Source organism: Schistocerca nitens, chromosome 4, assembly GCF_023898315.1.
Source record: "Schistocerca nitens isolate TAMUIC-IGC-003100 chromosome 4, iqSchNite1.1, whole genome shotgun sequence".
Lineage (NCBI taxonomy): Eukaryota > Metazoa > Arthropoda > Insecta > Orthoptera > Acrididae > Schistocerca > Schistocerca nitens.
The window spans coordinates 491,419,498-491,444,592 of NC_064617.1; the positions used below are offsets into that span (position 1 = coordinate 491,419,498).

Consider the following 25,095-nt stretch of genomic DNA (forward strand, 5'->3'; position numbering starts at 1 on the left):
AGGGGAAAAAAGTGGAATAAGGTTCCGGAGTATTACAGCTGCATTTCTGCCCGCGTTATTTTCCAGTGCCGTCACTAGCAAATGTTCTTGGCAAGACCTAATATTCATTACGCCATATATGGAGTGCACAGTGACGTTAACCGCAAGCGTGCGTCAGATTCTTTTTTCCTTCGCGCAAATCGACTTTATTCGGTAGTTAATTGAAGTAGGTTGTCTGCCCTGGATGCGCTCCAACGGTTCGTAGCAAAGTGCTTGCTAGCAGACTGAAATATATCTTAAAATAGTGGCTCCCGCTTATGTTCTCGGAACGAGATGCGTCTGCTGTCTCGACTGTATGCGACTCTTTCCGGTTCCGGCACAGACGTCTTTTATGCAGATTCGTTTCTTGCTTTATCTTACCGTCTCGTGTAGCCTACAGACACGCTACCATGCATGTACGTTATCCAGTAATATGGAGAGTGTTTTATTTTATTTTATTTTATTTTATTTTTTTGCACTACTCGGTGGGCCTCCATACATTTCTTTGATGATGATGAAGTCCCATACTCCGTGACAGAGCGTAGGGGAACGATGCGGGAGACCCGCACCGCCGTACTAGGCAAGGTCCTAATAGAGGTGGTTTGCCATTGCTTTCCTCCGGCCGGAATGGGGATGAATGATGATGATGAAAACGACACAACATCCAGTCATTTCGAGGCAGGGCAAATCGCTAACCCCGCCGCGAATCGAACCCGGGACCCCGTGCTCGGGAAGCGAGAACGCTGCCGCGAGACCACGATCAGCGGTACAGCAAGTAAATGGTTAAAAGTATTCCTCGATTGCCCTGTAGAATTATTTTGACTATCGTTTTGATAAGCTGAAATGTTCCCTTGGTCTGAATATGTCGTGAGTTGAAGCATATTTCTCGTCAGATAAAACAGAGCGCTGAAGGAAAACAGATATAATTTTGTTGCGATAACAGTAGTAGGAAGGAATATAGTATATTTGTGACTGGCCAAGGTGGCCAAGATGTAAAACTTGGATTCGGGCTGATGAGCGGTCATCTCCCCGTATGACATCCAAATTTAGTGTTACCACGAGTTCCGTGCATCATCTGCGGTGATTAGTAGGATGATTCATTAAACAAAGGTCTGGTAATACTTGTCTCCAACACCGTCCGTTCCGATGTTACTCTACGAACCCGCAAAATTACAGACCAGTATCGTTAACATCGGTTTGCTGTAGAATTCTTGAACGTATTCTGAGATCGAATGTAACGAACTTCCTTGCACACAGAAACTTGTTTCTGCAAATCAGCATGGATTGAGAAAACATCACACTTGCGAAACTCGGCTTACCCTTTTCTCGCACGATATTCTGCTAATCATGATTGAACGTCAGCATGCACATTTCACATTCCTAGGTTTCCGGAAAGTGTTTGACACGATGTCCCACTGCAGACTGTGAGAAATGTACGAGCATACGGAATAGATTCCCAGATATGTGAGTGGCTTGAAGACTTTTTAAGTAATGGTAGCCGGTCGCTGTGACCGCAGGTTGTAGGCGCTTCAGTCCGAAACCACGCTGCTGCTACGGTCGCAGGTTCGAATCCTGCCTCGGGCATGGATGTGTGTGATGTCTCTACATCTACATACATACTTCGCAATCCACCATACGGTGCGTGGCGGAGGGTACCTCGTACCACAACTAGCATCTTCTCTCCCTGTTCCACTCCCAAACAGAATGAGAGAAAAATAACTGCCTATATGCCTCTGTACGACCCCTAATCTCTCTTATCTTATCTTTGTGGTCTTTCCGCGAAATATAAGTTGGCAGCAGTAAAACTATACTGCAGTCAGCCTCAAATGCTGGTTCTCTAAATTTCCTCAGTAGCGATTCACGAAAAGAACGCCTCCTTTCCTCCAGAGACTCCCACCCTAGTTCCTGAAGCATTTCCGAAACACTCACGTGATGATCAAACTCACCAGTAACCAATCTAGCAGCCCGCCTCTGAATTGCTTCTATGTCCTCCCTCAATCCGACCTGATAGGCATCCCAAACGCTCGAGCAGTACTCAAGAATAGGTCGATTAGTGTTTTATAAGCGGTCTCCTTTACAGATGAACCACATCTTCCCAAAATTCTACCAATAAACCGAAGACGACTATCCGCCTTCTCCACAACTAACTTTACATGCTTGTCCCACTTCATATCGCTCTGAAATGTTGCGCCCAAATATTTAATCGACGTGACTGTGTCAAGCGCTACAGTACTAATGGAGTATTAAAACATTACGGGATTCTTTTTCCTTTTCATCTGCGTTAATATATATATATATATATATATATATATATATATATATATATATATATATATATATATATATATATATATAGTTTGCTGTCATTCTTTACATCAATCACAAATCCTGTCCAAGTCATCTTGGATCCTCCTACAGTCACTCAACGACGACACCTTACCGTACACCACAGCATCAGCAAACAGCCGCACATTGCTATCCACCCTATCCAAAAGATCGTTTATGTAGATAGAAAACAACATTGGATCTACCACACTTTCCTGGGGCACTCCCGATGATAACCTCCCCTCCGATGAACACTCACCATCGAGGACAACGTGTTAGGTTAGTCAGGTTTAAGTAGTTCTAAGTCTAGGGAACTGATGAGTTCAGACGTTAACTCCCATAGTGCTTAGAGCCATTTGAACCATTTTTGAAGTAATGGGAGACAGTTCTTTGTCCTCGACGGCGAGTGCTCATCAGAGACAAGGATATCATCAGGATCACGTCAGGATATAGGACCTCTCTTGTTCTCTATATACATAAATGGTCTGATGGTTAGGATGAGCAGCAGTCTTCGGCTGTTTGGTGGTGTATTGGAAGGAGTCGTCATGAAGTGACTCTAGGAGGATGTAAGATGACTTGGACAAAATTTCTAGTTGGTGTGATGAATGGTAGCTTGCTCTAAATAAAGAAAAATGTAACTTAATACAGATGTGTAGGAAAAACAGTCGTGTAATTTTCGAACGTAGTATTAGTCGTGTTCCGTCTGACGCAGTCACGTTGATTAAATATCTTGCCGTAACGTTGCAAAGAGGTATGTAATGGAACCAGCACTGTAGTACGGAAGGCGAATAGACGACTTAGGTTTACTGGGAGAAGTCTAGCAAGGTGTAGTGCCGAACAGTAGTGCGCCCCATTCTTGAGTACTTCTTGCGATCCGCACCTGGTCGGATTAAAGGGAGGCACCGAAGCAGTTCTGCGCTGCCGCCTAATGAGGCACACGAATCCCTCACAAGTCAGGATTTCTGGTATGTTGTTCATGGCGCTCCAGCCTACCACTGTACTAATATCTGCGACTGAACAGATTATTTCCTGCATTCGACCTTTTTTGGCCTCCATCGCCTGGTTTCATTACGCCACCGCCTTAGTAGATTACTTACAAATTCTAAAATTGACGTTTGTGTAAATTTTACCTAACAGTTCCGTGAATTTTAACATCGTAAAACAAACAATTACATCACTGTATTCGTCATGCCTTCTCACTACAAAACTTCTGTGCTTGTAAAGATTAAGCCTGGATCGAACTGTGAATGTAATTAGTTTTAGCGTAACGTTTGCAAAAGTCGTTTTTCTTTCATTACCCTCATTGTCATGTTTAAAGTAATAATCTTAACGAAATGCCGACTATGCTGGTGGCGTAATAGCCCAGTGACCAGAGTTTGCGTGTACCAAGCGAGAGAATATGAAAATCTCGCACGTGGTTTTTGAACGCCAGATGTACGTAGAACTGCGGGTTTCATAAACCGATTCCGTCAGTGGCAGCTCTATCACCCTGTACATTCGCATATTCTGTAACTGCTTAAGCATCAAATAAGCGTATTGTTTTCAAAAACTGGTTCAAATGGCTCTGAGCACTATGGGACTTAACATCTGAGGCTATCAATCCCCTAGAACTTAGAACTACTTAAACCTAACCTAAGGACATCACACACATCCATGCCCGACGCAGGATTCGAACCTGCGACCGTAACAGCAGCGCGGTTCCGGACTGAAGCGCCTAGAACCGTTTGGTCACATCGGCTAGCTACGATTGTAAAACGGTATCTCTAGTGTGGTTGTAGGCTGTCGTGGATGCAGCTGGTCGTCACATTGAGAAATGTTTCTGACATGGAACTTAAACATGGTACGCAATTAACAAATGTTATCCTCTCCTGTGTAAATCAAAATGTCTTTTTTCAATAGTTTGTTCGTTATTTGTCTTCCGCAGGTCTTTACAAATGCTTCCACAAAGTTTCATTGCCAACGATCACTAGTTTTTCAAGGTGGCCCTCTCAAATAGCGGAAGTCTAACTATAACAACCCTGCATTTCTAAAAATTTAAAAACCTTCGCAGCATGTGTATCGAGTCTCATGACAGAAATGCGGATCTATAAAAACCTTTTGATTTGTGAGTAGAATCGGAAACCCAAAATCTAATGTCTGGTATTTCTTCCTTTGCTTCCAGCTAGGCCTTGTATGTTGCAGATCCATTTAAGACAGAGACTGCTTCCCTCTGGGATTCACAAATTTCAACTTTTAACGCGTCCGGGTTAGCCAGCGATTTGAATTCATCAGAGCAACAACAAAATGTCCAGACGCTTCAAATTTTTTCTAATGTTTCAGTCCTTGAATTCTCTATGTGAGGCTTCTGTATTCACGATATACGAGACTGAGAGATTTTTCAAGCATGTTGATTTGATGATTGTTAGTTTTTTCTTAATATCAAGTTTTCTCATATTTAGAATTCATCATTGTGATTACATTTTTTGTAAGAGGAGCAAGATACACTTATTTTCAGCCATAATGGCTATGTTTGTGAACCGTGACTGTATGGGATAATTATTTATTTCAAGTTTCTGCTGCCAGTCACTTTTTATTTTATGCTTAATCAAACATATTGCAACGTGTTTCTAACATGTTCTGTTCATCTTCAGGCGTTTGTACATACATACATACATACATACATAGAGAAATGTTACTTAAAAATAAACAGTCTTAAACTACATTAATTTAGAACACTTTTTCCATTGTTTTTTACTGTAGCTGCTGATGTGGCATTTGGGGGGAAGGAGGGGGGCAATGTATGGCTAGAAATCGAAATCAGTGATATCATCTGCTGGTTTTTCTTATTTGTGGTTGACTATGTATATCACAGCAATTTCATCATCTTGCTGCATCACTTGCACCACTGGTGTAATGGCGGAGCTGTTGATTGACGTGTGCAAAAGTGTAATGTCAATCAACAGCTCCGCCATTACACCAGTGGTGCAAGTGATGCAGCAAGATGATGAAATTGCTGTGATATGCATAGTCAACCACAAAGAAGAAAACCAGCAGAAGACATCACTGATTTCGATTTCTAGCCATACACTGCCCCCTCCTTCCCCCCAAATGCCACACCAGCAGCTACAGTAAAAAACAATGGACAAAGTGTTCTAAATTAATCTAGTTTAAGACCGTTTATTTTTAAGTAACATTTCTCTATGTATGTATGTATGTATGTATTTATGTATAAACGCCTGAAGATGAACAGAACATGTTCGAAACGCGTTGCATTGTGTTAGATTAAGCATAAAATAAAAAGTGGCTGGTAGCAGAAACTTGAAATAAATAAAGATACACTTAACTAGGTATTCTTGACCTTTTCGTTCTAAATTTTAAGAATGTATTAAGTGTTTCTTTCCTCTTAGTAAATCTTAGATAAGTAATATTGGTGGTCCGCAGGCTGCCTTCAGAAGCCACATTTACACTACAGCTTCGCTGGTGCACATTGCCAGGAAACCTAGGTGGCTTAGATAAAGAAATCCTCTGCGCACTGGAAGACCTCACAGGTGCATTTGACTCGCGGCACCAGCTTGGTCACTAGATTCTATGTCTTTAACATATATTGCAAAACATTTAACAATTTATGTTAAAGACATAAATCATATACTTGAAAATGGCATAAAAGGCCGAAACCTGGGCTGTACTTAACTAAACAATAAAACAGTCAAATGGCGGTGTGTTTCTTTAAAACATATTGTATGACTATTGCTCAGCAACATCAAAAAATTGGTCACTAGCGTAGCATGCACCTACGTGCTTGTGTCTACTTGTGAGTGGGGCAAGCACAGGCGCACGGCGACTAGGCACAATGAGCACAGGTGTAAACGCACCTTAAGACGTTCTCAGACAGCTCAGCTTGCCGTTGGAGGTCAACGATCCTGATCGCAGTGTGCTGAAGTGTGAATGGCAGTTTGGATTAAACAGAGGCATGCAAGGGACGTCCGTGCAGTTGTGCAAAGCAGCAGTGCCATGATGGCGTAGTGATAAACGCATCTGCACAGTGAGCGGAAAACCTGGGTTGCAATCCCGGCCTTGACACAATTTTTCATTTTTCATTCGTCGCTTCAGTCTGCATAAACACATCACAAATCTTTGTGACTTGAAAAGATCTCCGAAACCATATAGTTTAATCTGATTAAAAACACCTGTGTCTGGGTTTCAGGCAGGATCCCTCGTATCGTTCGATGCTGAGGTGCTATTGCAGTACAGTTGGAGATCAGCTACAGTACTATTAGAGTTTATGGGCAATACGAAATGGACTGAGGCATGACTGGGACTTTGGACTGAGGAGAGAGTTGTGATAGGAAAGTCCGTGCAGTTGAGCAAAGCCAGGGTGGCGTAGTGGTTAGCGCATCTTCCCAGTTAGCAGGGAACGCAGGTTCGAATCCCGCACATCAACAAATTTTCGTTCTAAATAAACCGAGCCAGGAAGAGAGCCAGTGCACGTGTAAGCTGCAACGATGTTCACTTGAGGGCCTAACAGCTGTCAGAGACACTAGGACACGAGAAAAAGTGGCAAATGCAGAGAGGAAGATGAGTGAACACTTCACTGTGTAGAAGCCTGTGCAGCAGTGTACTGCTGAAAACTACTAGGAACGCACTCATGACTGCGCTGTAAAACAGCTTAAACTGTATCTGCATTCGTTGGTGGGTGTCTAATTGTGTTCTGCCAAGTATACTTAAAACCGCGGATGCATGCAAAGTCCGTGCGTAAAGAAGGCCGTTTGCAAGTGCGGATATAATTAGCTACAGTCGTTAAGTAACTGCTCCCAGCGAACTAATTGCGGAAGTGAACGTGCAGTTTTCGCACTTGCGAAAAGAAAAAAAATGGCTTGTATAATATTTATACGTATGCAACCGACGAAGACGTGCAGGAAGCGCCATTTTAGCGCAACCTACCGCGCGTGGAAGTCTTTGCAGCGTAGCGGTGAACTCTTGAGCGGCACTGAGCAGCTCACGGAATCGTCTTTCTGTCGTTCCGCTACGGTAAACGCTTGGTGCCGGCGTTATTGTACTAAACTACAGCAAGTAACAAACGATTTTGTAATTCAACTGTTTTTTTGTAATTTTCTGTCTTAGGTGCGTTCACATTTATATTAATTGATTCTATTTTCGAAAGTTTTTTCTTCGTTTTCGAACCGTTACCTTAGCGCAGCTCAACGTTGTTAGCTCCACGACCCTCCCAAACAGTAAATATAAATGAAATTAATATTACGCAATCCCCTTCAACACTCAGAGGAATAACACCAGTAAGACTTACTACTACCAACTGAAATTTGATTGTAATTATAAATGTAAAAAATTATTTGGTATTTTACAATCACATATATAATCACGCATATAATCAGATTCACAGGAAAACGATTACTCGGAGAGATGGGTACTGAATCCGTTCAGTGAAAACGTTGTTGTCGCTGATAAGTTACCAGTTGAGATTGATGGCCAGCTCATCGAAATGTGTGCCGACAAAATGCTACAACTGCAATTTACATCTGAAGATTTAAATTCGTTTTGGCTTGCTGTTCGAAATGAATATGGAAATATAGTCACAGGAGTATTGAAAATGTTAATATCTTTCGTCACGACCCATGTCGGGGAAAAGGGTTTGTCGTCTGTGATTGCGGCACAAACTAAATACAGGAATCGTTTTGTATCATTCGAAGACAATTTGCTTTTGTGTGTTTCTGAATATCCGCGTATGGAGAAACTTTTAAATGAAAAACAAATGCAACAGTCACATTAATGTTCTTCTTTACATGTGTATTTACTGTAAGTGACATGTTTATAATAAATGATTTTTTTCTCGTTAAGTGATTTCATTATTATTTAGGCTATTTCGCGCCCCCTCCTTTAATATCACCACGACCCACTTGGGGCTCGCGATCACCAACTTGAGAAACGGTGCCGGAGCATACGTCGGCGTAATTGCGCCCAACAAGCACTTCCGGTTGAATTTGATGCTGGCGCAATTCTTAGATGTATCCTTTTCTTCACAGAGGCACTGTTCAATTCCAACAGTGCATTGGCTGAAGGACCAGAAACTGTATGTAATCTTACTAGTTCTTTGACTTTCTATTTTTTTTTTTTTTTAAAGATGTAGAGCCTCTTACTTTCCTGGCTGTCATTGGACATGGACTGTGCTGACACGCTTATAACAAAAATGTCACATATTGACAGCATTTAAGTTCTGTGTGCGAAACTTTTTATAATAAATACATGGTACACCACAGACATGAACGTGTAACTTCATACAGCATTCATTTACCGGAAACCCTGAGATGAGTAGTCATTATCTGATGTTAAGGCCAAACATCAAAATGCATGAATTAGTAGAAATGGAACAAGATTAGTTTCTACATAAAATTATTTTGAAATATTTCAACGCAGCGACGAAGAATGAGATTACAAGCTCCGTGAGGCTATTTGCAGATGACACGGTTGTCTACAAGAAAGTAGCAACATCAGAAGACTCGTACGTACTCCAGGAAGACCTGCAGAGGATTAATGAATGGTGCGACAGCTGGCAGCTTTCCCTAAACGTAGATAAATGTAATATAATGCGCATACATAGGGGCAGAAATCCATTCCAGTACGATTATGCCATAGGTGGTAAATCATTGGAAGCGGTAACGACCGTAAAATACTTAGGAGTTACTATCCGGAGCGATCTGAAGTGGAATGATCACATAAAACAAATAGTGGGAAAAGCAGGCGCCAGGTTGAGATTCATAGGAAGAATTCTAAGAAAATGTGACTCATCGACGAAAGAAGTAGCTTACAAAACGCTTGTTCGTCCGATTTTTGAGTATTGCTCATCAGTATGGGACCCTTACCAGGTTGGATTAGTAGAAGAGATAGACATGATCCAGCGAAAAGCAGCGCGATTCGTCATGGGGACATTTAGTCAGCGCGAGAGCGTTACGGAGATGCTGAACAAGCTCCAGTGGCGGACACTTCAAGAAAGGCGTTACGCAATACGGAGAGGTTTATTATCGAAATTACGAGAGAGCACATTCCGGGAAGAGATGGGCAACATATTACTACCGCCCACATATATCTCGCGTAATGATCACAACGAAAAGATCCGAGAAATTAGAGCAAATACGGAGACTTACAAGCAGTCGTTCTTCCCACGCACAATTCGTGAATGGAACAGGGAAGGGGGGATCAGATAGTGGTACAATAAGTACCCTCCGCCACACACCGTAAGGTGGCTCGCGGAGTATAGATGTAGATGTAGGTGTAGATGTCACGTTCTTAAATTAAAGGAAATTTGCAAAACTGAGATCCGTTTGTGTATGATAGAGTTTCTCTTGGTGGCACACTTAAATGTTGCGTGTTCAAGCGCAGATTTTCTCGTTTTGACCTCACAGGGTGACAGAGGCTGCTTGAAATATTACACGATAAAATGCCAGGCTACAGAATTACTGTATTCTACACGCAAATAGCTGCATTCATGTAAATAGTCTTCACGAGTTGACGTTGTGCAAATTCCACAATATTTCCTCGGAGCAACTGTCCGACATCTTCAGGTGGTTGAAACTTGCTGGTGGCTAGGTACGACTGACGGTATCGGCACGACGACGCCCGTGTCTGTAGAACACGCGCACGAAGAATGAGCAGGCGCGGAAATCACGCATGCGCAATGATTTGCAGATAGATGGCGCCAAACTGAAACACCCTCTGTCGAAAATGGCAGAACGGTCCTCCTGCGCGTGCGCTGTACGTTACGTTTACTAACAGTCACTCACTGAAAGACGATATTAACCAATGTTACGACGAGTCTGTTATCGAAAAAATCTTGGTTTTCTCGTCGTGATTTAACAGCAGCCAGTGCAGGGTGAAGCGTGTGCTCAATCGAAATCCCGCATCCCTGGTGACGAGATTATCAGCTATACAGGTATGTATTGCTTCCGTAATGACGCAATTCCTGAAAGATAATACCGGGGATGAGACTTCCGTCTTTTAACTATTCATGCGATGTCCTGTACTCCGTGTTCTGCAATTTCCGACTTTTCCGGTTTGCGTAGGCGTGTATGACCCTGATGTTCGTTGCAGCGTTCTTGTACTGTGCGACATGTCTGGCCTATATATGCGTCTCAACGCTGACAAGGAACCTTGTACACACCACGTCTCCTCAGGCCAAGATCATCCTTAATCGAACCCAACAGGTTCAAATGGCTCTGAGCACTATGGGACTTCTTTCTGTCCGAGAGAACAAACACCATATGAGTATATAGTTCTGCCAACACCGGTAATGACCATCTTCCTCTGTGCGGCTGCACACATATTCCTTGAACTCTTACAGGACTTGGTAAGAATGTCTTCCACCAGTAATGAGTGTGTTGGGGTGGGGCACTACGAATGTAGTGTGTGGACATTCAAGGTGATAATGTGGGTCTTGCGGGAGGCGTGCGCGAGACAGTCCCTGCAGGAGATGCCGGGTTCGAGTCCCGGTCGGGCACACATTTTCACCTGCCCCTGTTGATATATATCAACGCCCGTTAGCAGCTGAAGGTATTAATATAATTCTAATTTCGTTCTAGACGGCTGCAGGTCATCAATATCATATCCATATAAGTATACTGAAGAGAATGGTTCAACGTGACAGAAGTGCAACTCTTTCGCAAATTGCTGCAGATTTCAAGGCTGGGCTATCAACAAGTGTCAGCTTGCGAACCATTCAACGAAACATCATCGATATGGGCTTTGGGAGCCAAAGGCCCACTCGTGTATCCTTGATACTGCGCGACACAAAGCTTTACGCCTCGCCTGGGCCCGTCAACAACCGACATTGGACTATTGATGACTGGAAATATGAAACATGTTGCCTGGTCGAACGAGTCTCATTTCAAATTGTATCTAGCGGATGGACGTGTACGGGTATGGAGACAACCTCATGAATCCATGAACCCTGCTTTTGAGCAGGGGACTGTTCAAGCTGGTGGAGGCTCTGTGATGGTGTGGGGCGTGTGCAATTGGAGTGATATGGCACCCCTGATACGTCTGTATACGGCTCTGACAGGTGGCACATACGTAAGCATCCTGTCTGATCATCAGCATCCATTCATGTTCATCGTGGATTTCGACGGACTTGGGCAATGCGACACCCCACACGTGCAGAATTGCTACAGAGTGGCTCCAGGAACACTCTTTTGAGTTTAAAAACTTGCGCTGGCCACCAAAATTTCGAGACATGAACATTATTGAGCTCTGGTTTGCCTTCAAATGAATAAATCTTTAGCCTTTTACGAAAGAATTCCGTGGAGGGGAACACTAAATGAGCTTTTTATAAATTTTTCATAGGGCTCTGCTCTTGTGGAGCGTTCAAAAAAAAAAAAAAAAAAAATGAGTACGTGCCAAGCAAGATCGTAAGAGATGGAATAGAGCCACCGTGGTACAACAACCGAGTTAGAAAACTGCTGGGGAAGCAAAGGGAACTTCACAGCAAACATAAACATATCCGCCGGCCGCGGTGGTCTCGCGGTTCTAGGCGCACAGTCCGGAACCGTGCGACTGCTACGGTCGCAGGTTCGAATCCTGCCTCGGGCATGGATGTTTGTGATGTCCTTAGGTTAGTTAGGTTTAAGTAGTTCTAAGTTCTAGGGGACTAATGACCACAGCAGTTGAGTCCCATAGTGCTCAGAGCCATTTGAACCATAAACATATCCAAAGCCTTGCAAACAAACAAAAATTACGCGAAGCGAAATGTAGTGTGAGGAGGGCTATGTGAGAGGCGTTCAGTGAATTCCAAAGTAAAGTTTTATGTACTGACTTGGCAGAAAATCTTAAGAAATTTTGGTCTTACGTCAAAGCGGTAGGTGGATGAAAACGAAATGTCCAGACACTCTGTGACCAAAATGGTACTGAACAGAGGATGACACACTAAAGGCCGAAATACTAAATGTCTTTTTCCAAAGCTGTTTCACAGAGGAAGACTGCACTATAGCTCCTTCTCTAGATTGTCGCACAGATGACATAATGGTAGATATCGAAACAGATGACAGATGGATAGAAAAACAATTAAAATCGCTCAAAAGAGGAAAGGCCGCTGGACCTGATGGGATACCAGTTCGAATTTACACAGAGTACGCGAAGGAACTTGCCCCCCTTCTTTCAGTGTTGTACCGTAGGTCTCTAGAAGGGCGTAGCGTTCCAAAGAATTGGAAAAGGGCACAGGTCATCCCCGTTTTCAAGAAGGGACGTCGAACAGATGTGCAGAACTATAGACCTATATCTCTAACGTCGATCAGTTGTAGAATTTTGGAACACGTATTATGTTCGAGTATAATGACGTTTCTGGAGACTAGAAATCTACTCTGTAGGAATCAGCATGGGTTTCGAAAAAGACGATCTTGTGAAACCCAACTCGCGCTATTCGTTCACGAGACTCAGAGGGCCATAGACACGGGTTCACAGATAGATGCCGTGTTTCTTGACTTCCACAAGGCGTTCGATACAGTGCCCCACAGTCGTTTAATGAACAAAGTAAGAGCATATGGACTATGAGACCAATTGTGTGATTGGATTGAAGAGTTCCTAGATAACAGAATGCAGCATGTCATTCTCAATGGAGATAAGTCTTTCGAAGTAAGAGTGATTTCAGGTGTGCCACAGGGGAGTGTCATAGGACCTTTGCTATTCACAATATACATAAACGACCTTGTGGTAACATCGGAAGTTCACTGGGGCTTTTTGCGGATGATGCTGTAGTATATCGAGAGGTTGTAACAATGGAAAATTGTACTGAAATGCAGAAGGATCTGCAACAAATTGACGCATGGTGCAGGGAATGGCAATTGAATCTCAATGTAGACAAGTGTAATGTGCTGCGAATACATAGAAAGAAAGCTCCTTTATCATTTAGCTACAATACAGCAGGTCAGCAACTGGAAGCAGTTAATTTCATAAATTATCTGGGAGTAGGCACTAGGAAGAACATGGAAGAACCCTGGAGATACTAAAAGGTATCAGATAGATTATATAATGGTAATACAGAGATTTAGGAACCAGGTTTTAAATTGTAAGACATTTCCAGGGGCAGGTGTGGACTCTGACCACAATCTATTGGTTATGACCTGTAGATTAAAACTGAAGAATCTGCAAAAAGGTGGGAATTTAAGGAGATGGGACCTGTATAAACTGAAAGAACCAGAGGTTGTACAGAGTTTCAGGGAGAGCATAAGGGAACAATTGACAGGAATGGGGGAAAGAAATACAGTAGAAGAAGAATGGGTAGCTTTGAGGGATGAAGTAGTGAAGGCAGCAGAGGATCAAGTAGGTAAAAAGCCAAGGGCTAGTAGAAATCCTTGGGTAACAGAAGAAATATTGAATTTAATTGATGAAAGGAGAAAATATAAAAATGCAGTAAATGAAGCAGGCAAAAAGGAATACAAACGTCTCAAAAATGAGATCGACAGGAAGTGCAAAATGGCTAAGCAGGGATGGCTAGAGGAGAAATGTAAGGATGTAGAGGCTTATCTCACTAGGGGTAAGATAGATACTGCCTACAGGAAAATTAAAGAGACCTTTGGAGAGAAGAGAACCGTGCGATTAGTAGACGAAAGGACGTGCCTCTCCAATGGGAACCGAAAATATTTCCTCCACAGGAAAACACGTATTGATATATTCTATACGACACTGGTGACGGCATGGGCGTCACATGACAGGAATGTGTTGTCGACCCACCTATCTTGTACACTTGGCGAATGGTAAAAAGATTCTTCTGCCTTGCCCGATTTAGGTTTTCTTGTGGATGTTCCGATGCTTCTTTAGGTGTAGCGTCCCCATACTACGGCGCAGTTACCTCGCATCGGACGGACGGACGGACAGATAAAAATTGTCTGAAAATAAAAAATTAAAACTTTTCACTCGAGGGAAGACTTGAACCAAGGACCTCCCATTCCGCAGCTGCTCACGCTAACCACGGGTCCACGGCGCTCCTGAGCTCAGACTATCCTTGATGAAACTTCCTGGCAGATTAAAACTGTGTGCCCGACCGAGACTCGAACTCGGGACCTTTGCCTTTCGCGGGAGAACTTCTGTAAAGTTTGGAAGGTAGGAGACGAGATACTGGCAGAAGTAAAGCTGTGAGTACCGGCCGTGAGTCGTGCTTCGGTAGCTCAGATGGTAGAGCACTTGCCCGCGAAAGGCAAAGGTCCCGAGTTCGAGTCTCGGTCGGGCACACAGTTTTAATCTGCCAGGAAGTTTCATATCAGCGCACACTCCGCTGCAGAGTGAAAATCTCATTCTGGAAACATCCCCCAGGCTGTGGCTAAGCCATGTCTCCGCTATATCCTTTCTTTCAGGAGTGCTAGTTCTGCTAGGTTCGCAGGAGAACTTCTGTAAAGTTTGGAAGGTAGGAGACGAGATACTGGCAGAAGTAAAGCTGTGAGTACCGGCCGTGAGTCGTGCTTCGGTAGCTCAGATGGTAGAGCACTTGCCCGCGAAAGGCAAAGGTCCCGAGTTCGAGTCTCGGTCGGGCACACAGTTTTAATCTGCCAGGAAGTTTCATATCAGCGCACACTCCGCTGCAGAGTGAAAATCTCATTCTGGAAACATCCCCCAGGCTGTGGCTAAGCCATGTCTCCGCTATATCCTTTCTTTCAGGAGTGCTAGTTCTGCTAGGTTCGCAGGAGAACTTCTGTAAAGTTTGGAAGGTAGGAGACGAGATACTGGCAGAAGTAAAGCTGTGAGTACCGGCCGTGAGTCGTGCTTCGGTAGCTCAGATGGTGAGCACTTGCCCGCGAAAGGCAAAGGTCCCGAGTTCGAGTCTCGGTCGGGCACACATTTTTAATCTACCAGGAAGTTTCATATCAGCGCACACTCCGCTGCAGAGTGAAAATCTCATTCTGGAAACTATCCTTGATGTTGCCTATGTTGCGCATGGACTACTCAGTTTGTACACTTTGCTTATTTTTTTCATAGTTCCACACAACTTCTTCCAGTTTTCTGGATTGATCTGTGTTCAGTTTTTCAAGGCCTATCCACTGTGCCAACTTATAACTAAATCCGAGGGGGGTGCGATGGGCAGGTTCCCTTGTGAGAACCGCCCTCCGTTATCGTTAGTAAGACGACGGCGGATCTGCGCCACCTGGTGGACACCGTCCTGGGCGTGGATGTTGACATAAACACGGGCGCCGGTGCGGCCGCAGTGCAGAGCCGTCTCACGGACGCGCCGTGAGCTCTGTCGGCCGGTGGCTGGTAGCGGCGCGCGCAGTGTCAACGTTCCCACGGAGAGCGCCGGGAAGTGCAAATAAACACGCAGCGCTAATTACGAGCCGCTCGCTAATTGTCGCGCGCTCGTTTGTGCCACAATATTAATTAACGGGCCCGCTGCACCCGCGCAGGCAGATGCCCGCGTGCAGCGGCGCCGCCAAACGCCTACTGCGCTGCTCATTGTCTTCCCTCCTGCTGCCAGATTCCGCTTTGGTCCGATTTCGTGTAGGATTGGTGTCGCCTGTTCTTACATAAAGTGTCGTTGCTCTCATGTCCTGCCTGATATAACAGTGTGACTTTACGTCTTAGGCGTGAACATTAAATTGGAGAGGTTGAAAAAATCAGCCAGTCAGAAGGGTAACTGAGACACTTCACCTAAGTTTCGACAATATTATAACTGTCTTCTTCAGAAGGTGTAATGGACCATATTACTTCATATGCTATTTTAAGTACCTCGAATAAAGCCATAGCAGTTGACTTTTGCTATTTGTCATAAGCACGCTTCTAATCCAGATGCTCAAAATGGCTCTGAGTACTATGGGGCTTAACATAGGAGGTCATCAGTCCCTTAGAACTTAGAACTACTTAAACCTAACTAACATAAGGACATCACACACATCCATGCCCGAGGCAGGAATCGAACCTGCGACCGTAGAAATCGCGCGGTTCCGGACTGAAGCGCCTAGAACCGCTCGACCACCGCGGCCGGCAATCCAGATGCCATCATTGTGTTTAAATGCATACAGAACGTCTCTAAAAACACCGACAACGCTTTGTATGTTTTGTGGGAAATATTGATCGGTTTTGAAGAAAGAACCGACATCCGGAAATTCCCGGCTTGGGCGCTGGAAAACGTAGAAGTCTTGAATGGGTGTGCGTTTCACATTACGTCAGTAAACCCAACATGAGCAGCACAGCGCGCTGTATGCATTACAAACGGGCTCCGAACTGCGAACCTCATGTCAATGCAGAGCCTACATCGGCGGTGCTGAGCCTCATGGGCATCACCCGATACCTGCGGTTGTTTTTGAAGTATTTCAATCACTCCATGGACTAGAGCAATAAGGTCCACTACTCACGTTACAGATGTGTCATACAGTATACTCTTCATACTACCCCACAGAAAATAATCGAGAGGTGTCAGATCTGGCGACCGTGTTGGCCATGTAACTGGTCCACCCCTACCAATTTACGCGACGCTCAAGTGATTGCGCACATCGACATCGAAGTGTGCTGGGACCTCCGTCTCGCTGCAGCCACATGTCCCTCCGAACATCTAGTAGCACTGTATCTAAATCGAAAGGCAAAAAATCTCTGAGAAATGTGAGGTTGATCGGTCCTGTTAGTCTGTCTTGTAATAAAAGTGGCCTAGTGACAAGGTCACCAGTTATCCCAGACCGGACTTTAATATCGACCCTGTGTTGATGACATTGAATCACCTGCGCACGCGGATTTTCGTCCGCCCAAACACGTATGCCGTACAAGTTTAATATTCCGTCTCTAGTAAACGTGCATTCAACTGTGAATAGAACCAAGCTCTGGATTTATGGCTGGAGTATGCACTGCAGTAAATACCACTGCGCAAACAACAATGCGTCGTGGGTAGTCGTCCTTCCGTGCCGGCCGAGGTGGCCCAGCGGTTGTAGGCGCTACAGTCTGGAACCGCGCGACCGCTACGGTCGCAGGTTCGAATCCTGCCTCGGGCATGGATGTGTGTGATGTCCTTAGGTTAGTTAGGTTTAAGTAGTTCTAAGTTCTAGGGGACTGATGACCTCAGAAGTTAAGTCCCATTGTGCTCAGAGCCATTTGAACCATTTTTTGAACCTCCTTCCGTAATGCCTGGACTTCCTGCGGATTGTGTGCACTGGGGATAGTATTCACAAGTATCAGGCACGAAGTGCTACTGCTTTGCTATACAATGGGCACTGCTCAAGCAGAAAATACCTACGTGAAACTTTCCGGCTTCTGTGAGGCGTCGACCGATGGCCGCGAACGTAAAATGATGTTTGTTACGTCTGTTTGGAGGAAAGCGTTCCGCATGCAGTCTTGCAATAGCTCTCCCATTGCAGTCCACTTTGCTGTATGCAAGCACCATGCCGGCCATTTTCGCAGCTGTGTGCTGAAATATGTCGCACTGCTGTAACTGCATTGGCGCACCACACACGGTTCTCAGGAGGATGTGCTGAAGGGCTGTGTGTAGGAATGTAGCGCATGTGTAGGATTGTTATCAGGCTCAGTTCGTCCATCCACAGTATACAGATGGCCAAAGTATTGCATACCTTCCATACTCAGTTACCAAAACGAATCGCAACAAACTGTCACAACCGTTCGTTCTCAGACTTCGACACTCTCCAGCGACCAAACCGTGCGTTTCTGGGCTGGATATGATTTCATTCTTGAAAACCGATCAGTTTGCCTTGCTTCGCAACATACTAACCGTTGTCGGTGGTTTTTTTGGGGCAACAAACTGTCACAACCGTTCGTTCTCAGACTTCGACGCTCTCCAGCGACCAAACCGTGCGTTTCTGGGCTGGATATGGGTTCATTCTTGAAACCCGATCAGTTTGCCTTGCTTCGCAACATACTAACCGTTGTCGGTGGTTTTTTTGGGGCGATAAAATCGGTGACTTAAATGGTATATGGCGGAAAATTGTGGAACTTAAAACACAAAGCAAAGGGTTGATGTTGCTAATAAAGTGCACAGGAAGCAGACAGGTAAAATAACAGACAGACAAAAAAACACGGCGACAGTCTGGTTTCTGTTCATAAGAGATATAAAAAAATCACACCCAGCAACAGCATGATTTCTGTTCACAATACTTTGGAAAGACACACAACACTGAACACTGACTTGAACACTGCACTAAAAAGTTGGCACAAATATGACATACCACAGCCCAGGGCAGATGGGGGGAACCTGGACAGATGATGGGAAAGAAAAGGGGGGAAGGAGAGGAAAAACGAGGGGGGGGAGGGGGGAAGGAGCCGACGGAAGACGAGGACCCATAAGAGGGGGGGAGAGTTGGGCAGACGCGAGAGGGAGTGGGGAAAGGCAGAGGAGGGGAATGCAAAAGGACTCGGAGGGGGGAGGGAGGGAGGCAGAGAGAGGTTAGGTGGGGAAAAAACAGGATGGAAGGGGTGGGAGGGGGAGCACGGGGAAAGGACAAAGGAAAGGAGGGGGAGGTGAGGATCAGAGTTGATAGAAGGGATAAATGGAGGGAGAGAGGGCATCATCTGGGAGGGGGAGTTGACGGAATCCACTGTGAGAAAGGGGATGAAGAGTGTAGAGGTGGAGGGTAGGGGGGACACAACAGTGAAGGCACGGCAGAGGGCAGGGGTTGGACAGAGGAGCAACCAGGGGATGAGGGGGATCAAGGTGGCGAGAGTCGTAGAGTATGCAAATGTGTTCGAGGAATAGGAGCAGATGGGGGAAAGGAATCAGGTCGTACAGCTGTAGGTGCTCGATCAGTTATTTCAAGAAAAGATTCGACCAGTTCACGAATTTCTGTCCAATTAAGATTAGCATGCAAGATGCACCAGAGCCAATACACAAAATGACAAAAAGCTTCAACGCGTGTATTTGGAAAATGATACCGAAGCTTCTTCATTGTTGGGCAAAAACTCCTGGAGTAGGACCATATAATAGCTGCAGGTACAGGGTGACACAGAATAATACGAATATTTGAAATGAGTAATGGCAGCCACGGGCAGGTGGCAGCACTGCTGTTTCGTAGCAGTTAGCGAGTAAACAGTCCACCATTTCTGTAATCACGGATCAGTGGAACGGACAACAATGCGCGTTAGTTATAAAAATGTTTTATGACAACAATGGTAGTTTGGTAGCGTCGCAGAAGGAATTTGACGTTTTTATAATTTAGGACCTCATGATGCCGTTCCGTCGAAACACGCGATAAAATGTTGGATTAATAACTTCGAAGAGACTGGATCTGCCCTCAAGAAGAAACCAACAGGACGACCAAGAAGTGTGCGATCTCCAGCGAACATTGATGATGTACGCGAGTCTGCCTTATGGAGCCCACGGCGTTCAATTCGTAAGCAAGCAGCAGTGGTTGGAATGTCCCGGGAGAGTGTACGCAGAATTCTTCATCTTGGTTTAAAATATCATCCGTACAAACTACAGATGGTGCAACAATTGAAGGAAAACGATTACCGGTTGCGATTAGGATTCTGTCAACAAATGATAACAAAAATAAACAATGACGATGAATTTCTAAATAAGTTGTGGATGTCAGATGAGGCACATTTTCATCTCACAGGTTATGTGAATAAACAGATCTACCGTTACTGGTCAAACACAAATCCTGTTGACGTTCATGAGCGCCCTTTACACTCTAGTAAAGTGACAGTATGGTGGTGGTGTTTCATTACATGGGATTACCGGATCGTATTTTTTCGCAGATGAACAGGGAACGCAATAACTGTCAGTGCCGATCGTTTCGTGGAAATATTACGAACTTTCGATACACCTGCATTGAACAACTTTCCAAACGTTCAAGAAGCCTGGTTTCAACAGGGCGGTGCGACATCACACACTGCACGGTAGTCGATGGCATATGTGTGAGAATTTTTTGCAACCGTGTGATCTCACGATTCGGTAACATTCCCTGGCCCCCTGGATCGCCAGATTTATCTGTTTGTGACTTTTTGGTTCAAATGGCTCTGAGCACTATGGGACTTAACATCTATGGTCATCAGTCCCCTAGAACTTATAACTACTTAAACCTAACTAACCTAAGGACAGCACACAACACCCAGCCATCACGAGGCAGAGAAAATCCCTGACCCCGCCGGGAATCGAACCCGGGAACCCGGGCGTGGGAAGCGAGAACGCTACCGCACGACCACGAGATGCGGGCTGTGACTTTTTCTTGTGGGGCTATCTCAAGAGCAAAGTCTACACGACTCGACCAAGAACCTGGGATGAGTTAAAACAGAGAATTCGGGATGCAATTCACAGTAACCCAGTTGAGATGTTGCAGCGGTCAGTGAGGAATCTCAACAGCAGATTTCACGAATGTATTCGTCCAGGATGACGCCATCCAAAGGAAGTAATTTGTAAAAAATGATAAATACCACCAACGTTTCGCAAATGGCAGAGTTGTAAGGTCTCAGTTACTATGAATACAGTTTCTTTCCTTCATCACGTCTAGTTTTATTGGATAGTGGAAAAGTTCCTGTTTTTCTATGTCACCCTGTATATTCAACAAAGGCTGTTCATCTATTCTGAAGACAATGAACATGTTATGAATTGTCATAGGGACGAAACAGGAAAAACTTCGCGTTTCTGAAGAAGAGAAATTTGTTAACATCGGGTATAGATTTGTCAGGAACACCTTTCTGAAAGTATTTTTATGGAGTGTAGCTATGTATGGAAATGAAACATGGAGAATAAATAGTTTAGACAAGAAGAGTACAGAAGCTTTCGAAACGTGGTGCTACAGAAGAATGCTGGACTATCAGACCAATTGTGTGATTGGATTGAAGAGTTCCTAGATAACAGAACGCAGCATGTCATTCTCAATGGAGAGAAGTCTTCCCAAGTAAGAGTAATTTCAGGTGTTCCGCAGGGGAGTGTCGTAGGACCGTTGCTATTCACAATATACATAAACAACCTTGTGGAAACATCGGAAGTTCACTGGGGCTTTTTGCGGATGATGCTGTAGTATATCGAGAGGTTGTAACAATGGAAAATTGTACTGAAATGCAGAAGGATCTGCAACAAATTGACGCATGGTGCAGGGAATGGCAATTGAATCTCAATGTAGACAAGTGTAATGTGCTGCGAATACATAGAAAGAAAGCTCCATTATCATTTAGCTACAATATAGCAGGTCAGCAACTGGAAGCAGTTAATTCCATAAACTATCTGGGAGTACTCATTAGGAGTGATTTAAAATGGAATGACCATATAAAGTTGATCGTCGATAAAGCAGATGACAGACTGAGATTCATTGGAAGAATCCTAAGGAAATGCAATCCGAAAACAAAGGAAGTAGGTTACAGTACGCTTGTTCGCCCACTGATTGAATACTGCTCAGCAGCGTGGGATCCGTACCAGATAGGTTTGATAGAAGAGATAGAAAAATGAAAATGGCTCTGAGCACTATGCGACTTAACTTCTGTGGTCATCAGTCGCCTAGAACTTAGAACTAATTAAACCTAACTAACCTAAGGACATCACACACATCCATGCCCGAGGCAGGATTCGAACCTGCGACCGTAGCGGTCGCTCGGCTCCAGACTGCAGCGCCCAGAACCGCACGGCCACTCCGGCCGGCCGAAGAGATAGAGAAGATCCAACGGAGAGCAGCGCGCTTCGTTACAGGATCATTTAGTAATCGCGAAAGCGTTACGGAGATGATACATAAACTCCAGTGGAAGACTCTGCAGGAGAGACGCTCAGTAGCTCGGTACGGGCTTTTGTTGAAGTTTCGAGAACATACCTTCACCGAGGAGTCAAGCAGTATATTGCTCCCTCTTACGTATATCTCGCGAAGAGACCATAAGGGTAAAATCAGAGAGATTAGAGCCCACACAGAGGCATAGCGACAATGCTTCTTTCCAAGAACAATACGAGACTGTAATAGAAGGGAGAATCGATAGAGGTACTCAAGGTACCCTCCGCCACACACCGTCAGGTGGCTTGCCGAGTATGGATGTGGATGTAGATGTAGAGGTGGGTATATCAGGTAACTAATGAGGAGGTACTGAATAGAATTGGGTAGAAGAGGAGTTTGTGGCACAACCTGGCTAGAAGACGGGATCGGTTGGTAGGACACGTTCTGAAGCATCAAGGGATCACCAACTTAGTATCGAATGGAAGCGTGGAAGGTAAAAGCCGTAGAGGGAGTCCGAGAGATGAATACACTAAGCAGATTCAGATGGATGTAGGTTGCAGTAGGTACTGGGAGATGAAGAGGCTTACACAGGTTAGAGTGCTGTGGAGAGGTGCATAAAACTAGTCTCTGGACTGAAGACCACAACAACAACAACAACAACAAAACCGGGAAGTAACGATCGGTGGGCGTCTTCGGTTGGAAACGGATTGCCGAAAGAGACTTGTGGTGTCTCGACCCTTCGTTCTGTTAACCATTTTCAAGGTCAGAGGCGGTGCTACAATGCATTAGTGTGATGTCTCCTTTAACTTTTGCTCCGGTATGCTTGTATGAATTTGTATGTTGGTGGGAGGTGTACGGGGCCAGTCCCCTGGTGTCGCGCTGCCTGGCCAGCGCGACCTAAATCCGCGGCGTGCTCAGCTGGCCGCTTGCCGCCAGGGCGGCTTGGCGGGCGCAGCAGCCAGGAAGCGGGCGCCGCTGCTATTCTGCCGCGTGGTGTCGGCGCCGCGGAGCCTGGACAGGGCCTGCCTGCCCGCTGCCCGCGCGTGGGATGAAAAGGGCCGCCGCCGCGTCTCGGCCCAGTTCCCGCGGGACACCGCCAGCCGCGCCAGCCCGGCATTCCTCTGGGCCCGGCGCGGTGGAAGAGCAAGAGCACGAGGGAAGCCGCCTTGCCGTAGTGGTTCAAATAGTTCTGAGCACTATGGGACTTAACATCTGTGGTCATCAGTCCCCTAGAACTTAGAACTACTTAAACCGAACTAACCTAAGGACATCACACACATCCATGCCCGAGGCAGGATTCGAACCTGCGACCGTAGCAGTCGCACGGTTCCGGACTGCGCGCCTAGAACCGCTAGACCACCGCGGCCGGCTTGCCGTAGTAGCGACCCGCGGCTGATCTCTGCATCCACATACTACTTCAGTAACAAGTAAACCAGCTACGTCACAGTACATTCATCCGATTTTACTAGGCCAGTGGTTACAAGCAACTTTCTGGGCAGGGCAGCCACAGCTCACATACGTAGTGAATAACAATAAAAACATTCCACACTCAATAACCATTCAAATTATCATACAAATTATAACAGTTAAAAAGTCATGAATGACGAGGTGTTTCTCAAAGCCGCTTAGCTGTACGGAGGTGCTTTATACGCAACTACACTATTGGCCATTAAAATTGCTACACCAAGAACAAATGCAGATGATAAACGGGTATTCATTGGACAAATACATTCTACTAGAGCTGACAAGTGATTACATTTTCACGCAATTTGGGTGCATAGATCCTGAGAAGTCAGTGCCCAGAACAACCACCTCTGGCCGTAATAACGGCCTTGATACGCTGGGCATTGAGTCAAACAGAGCTTGGATGGCGTGTACAGGTACAGCTGGTCATGCAGCTTCAACACGCTACCACAGTTCATCAAAAGTAGTGAATGGCGTATTGTGACGAGCCAGTTGCTCGGCCACCATTGACCAGACGCTTTCAATTGGTGAGAGATCTGGAGAATGTGTCGGCCAGGGCACCAGTCAAACATTTTCTGTATGCAGAAAGTCTCGTACAAGACCTGCAACATGCAGTCGTGCACTAACCTGCTGAAATGTAGGGTTTCGCGGGGATCGAATGAAGGGTAGAGCCACGGGTCGTAACACATCTGAAATGTAACGTCCACTGTTCAAAGTGCCGTCAATGCGAACAAGACCTGACCGAGACGTGTAACCAATGGCACCCCATGCCATCACTTCGGGTGATGGCGATGACGAATACACGTTTCCAAAGTGCGTTCACCGCGATGTCACCAAACACGGATGCGACCATCATGATGCTGTAAACAGAACCTGGATCCATTCGAAAACATGATGTTTTGCCATTCGTGCACCCAGGTTCGTCGTTGAGTACGCCATCGGAGGCGCTCCTGTCTGTGATGCAGAGTCAAGGGTAACCGCAGCCACGGTGTCCGAGCTGATAGTCCATGCTGCTGCAAACGTCGTCGAACTGTTCGTGCTGATGTTTGTTGTCTTGCAAACGTCGCCATCTGTTGACTCGGGGATCGAGACGTGGCTGCACGATCCGCTACAGACATACGGATAAGGCGCCTGTCATCTCGACTGCTAGTGATACGAGGCCGTTGGGATCCAGCACGGCGTTCCGTATTACTCTCCTGAACCTACCGATTCCATATTCTGCTAACAGTCATTGGATCTCGACCAACGCGAGCAGCAATGTCGCGACACTATAAACCGCAATCGCGATAGGCTACAATCCGACCTTTATCAAAGTCGGAAACGTGACGGTACGCATTTCTGCTCCTTACATGAGGCATCACAACAACGTTTCACCAGGCAACGCCGGCCAAGTGGTGTTTGTGTATGAGAAATCGGTTGGAAACTTTCCTCATGTCAGCACGTTGTAGGTGTCGCCACCGGCGCCAACCTTGTATGAATGCTTGCAAAGCCAATCATTTGCATATCACAGCATCTTCTTCTTGTCGGTTAAAGTTGCGTCTGTAGCACGTCATCTTCGTGGTGTAGCAATTTTAATGGCCAGTAGCGTACATGCCCCACGCCAGTACAGAGGCTTCCTCAACTTGACACTGGCGAGCTAAAACATTATGACGACCTGCTTGGTAGCTTGTTTGTCCGTCTCTGGAACGAA

The 25,095-nt window shown here is 45.4% G+C and overlaps 1 non-coding gene across 1 annotated transcript; it reads left to right on the plus strand.

The window, feature by feature from the left end:
- The first annotated feature begins 11,572 nt into the window (after window positions 1-11,572).
- On the plus strand, window positions 11,573-11,690 carry LOC126254789 (U5 spliceosomal RNA). Its single transcript, XR_007546428.1, has one exon. It is a non-coding gene; the product is annotated as a U5 spliceosomal RNA (small nuclear RNA).
- The last annotated feature ends 13,405 nt before the right edge of the window (window positions 11,691-25,095 follow it).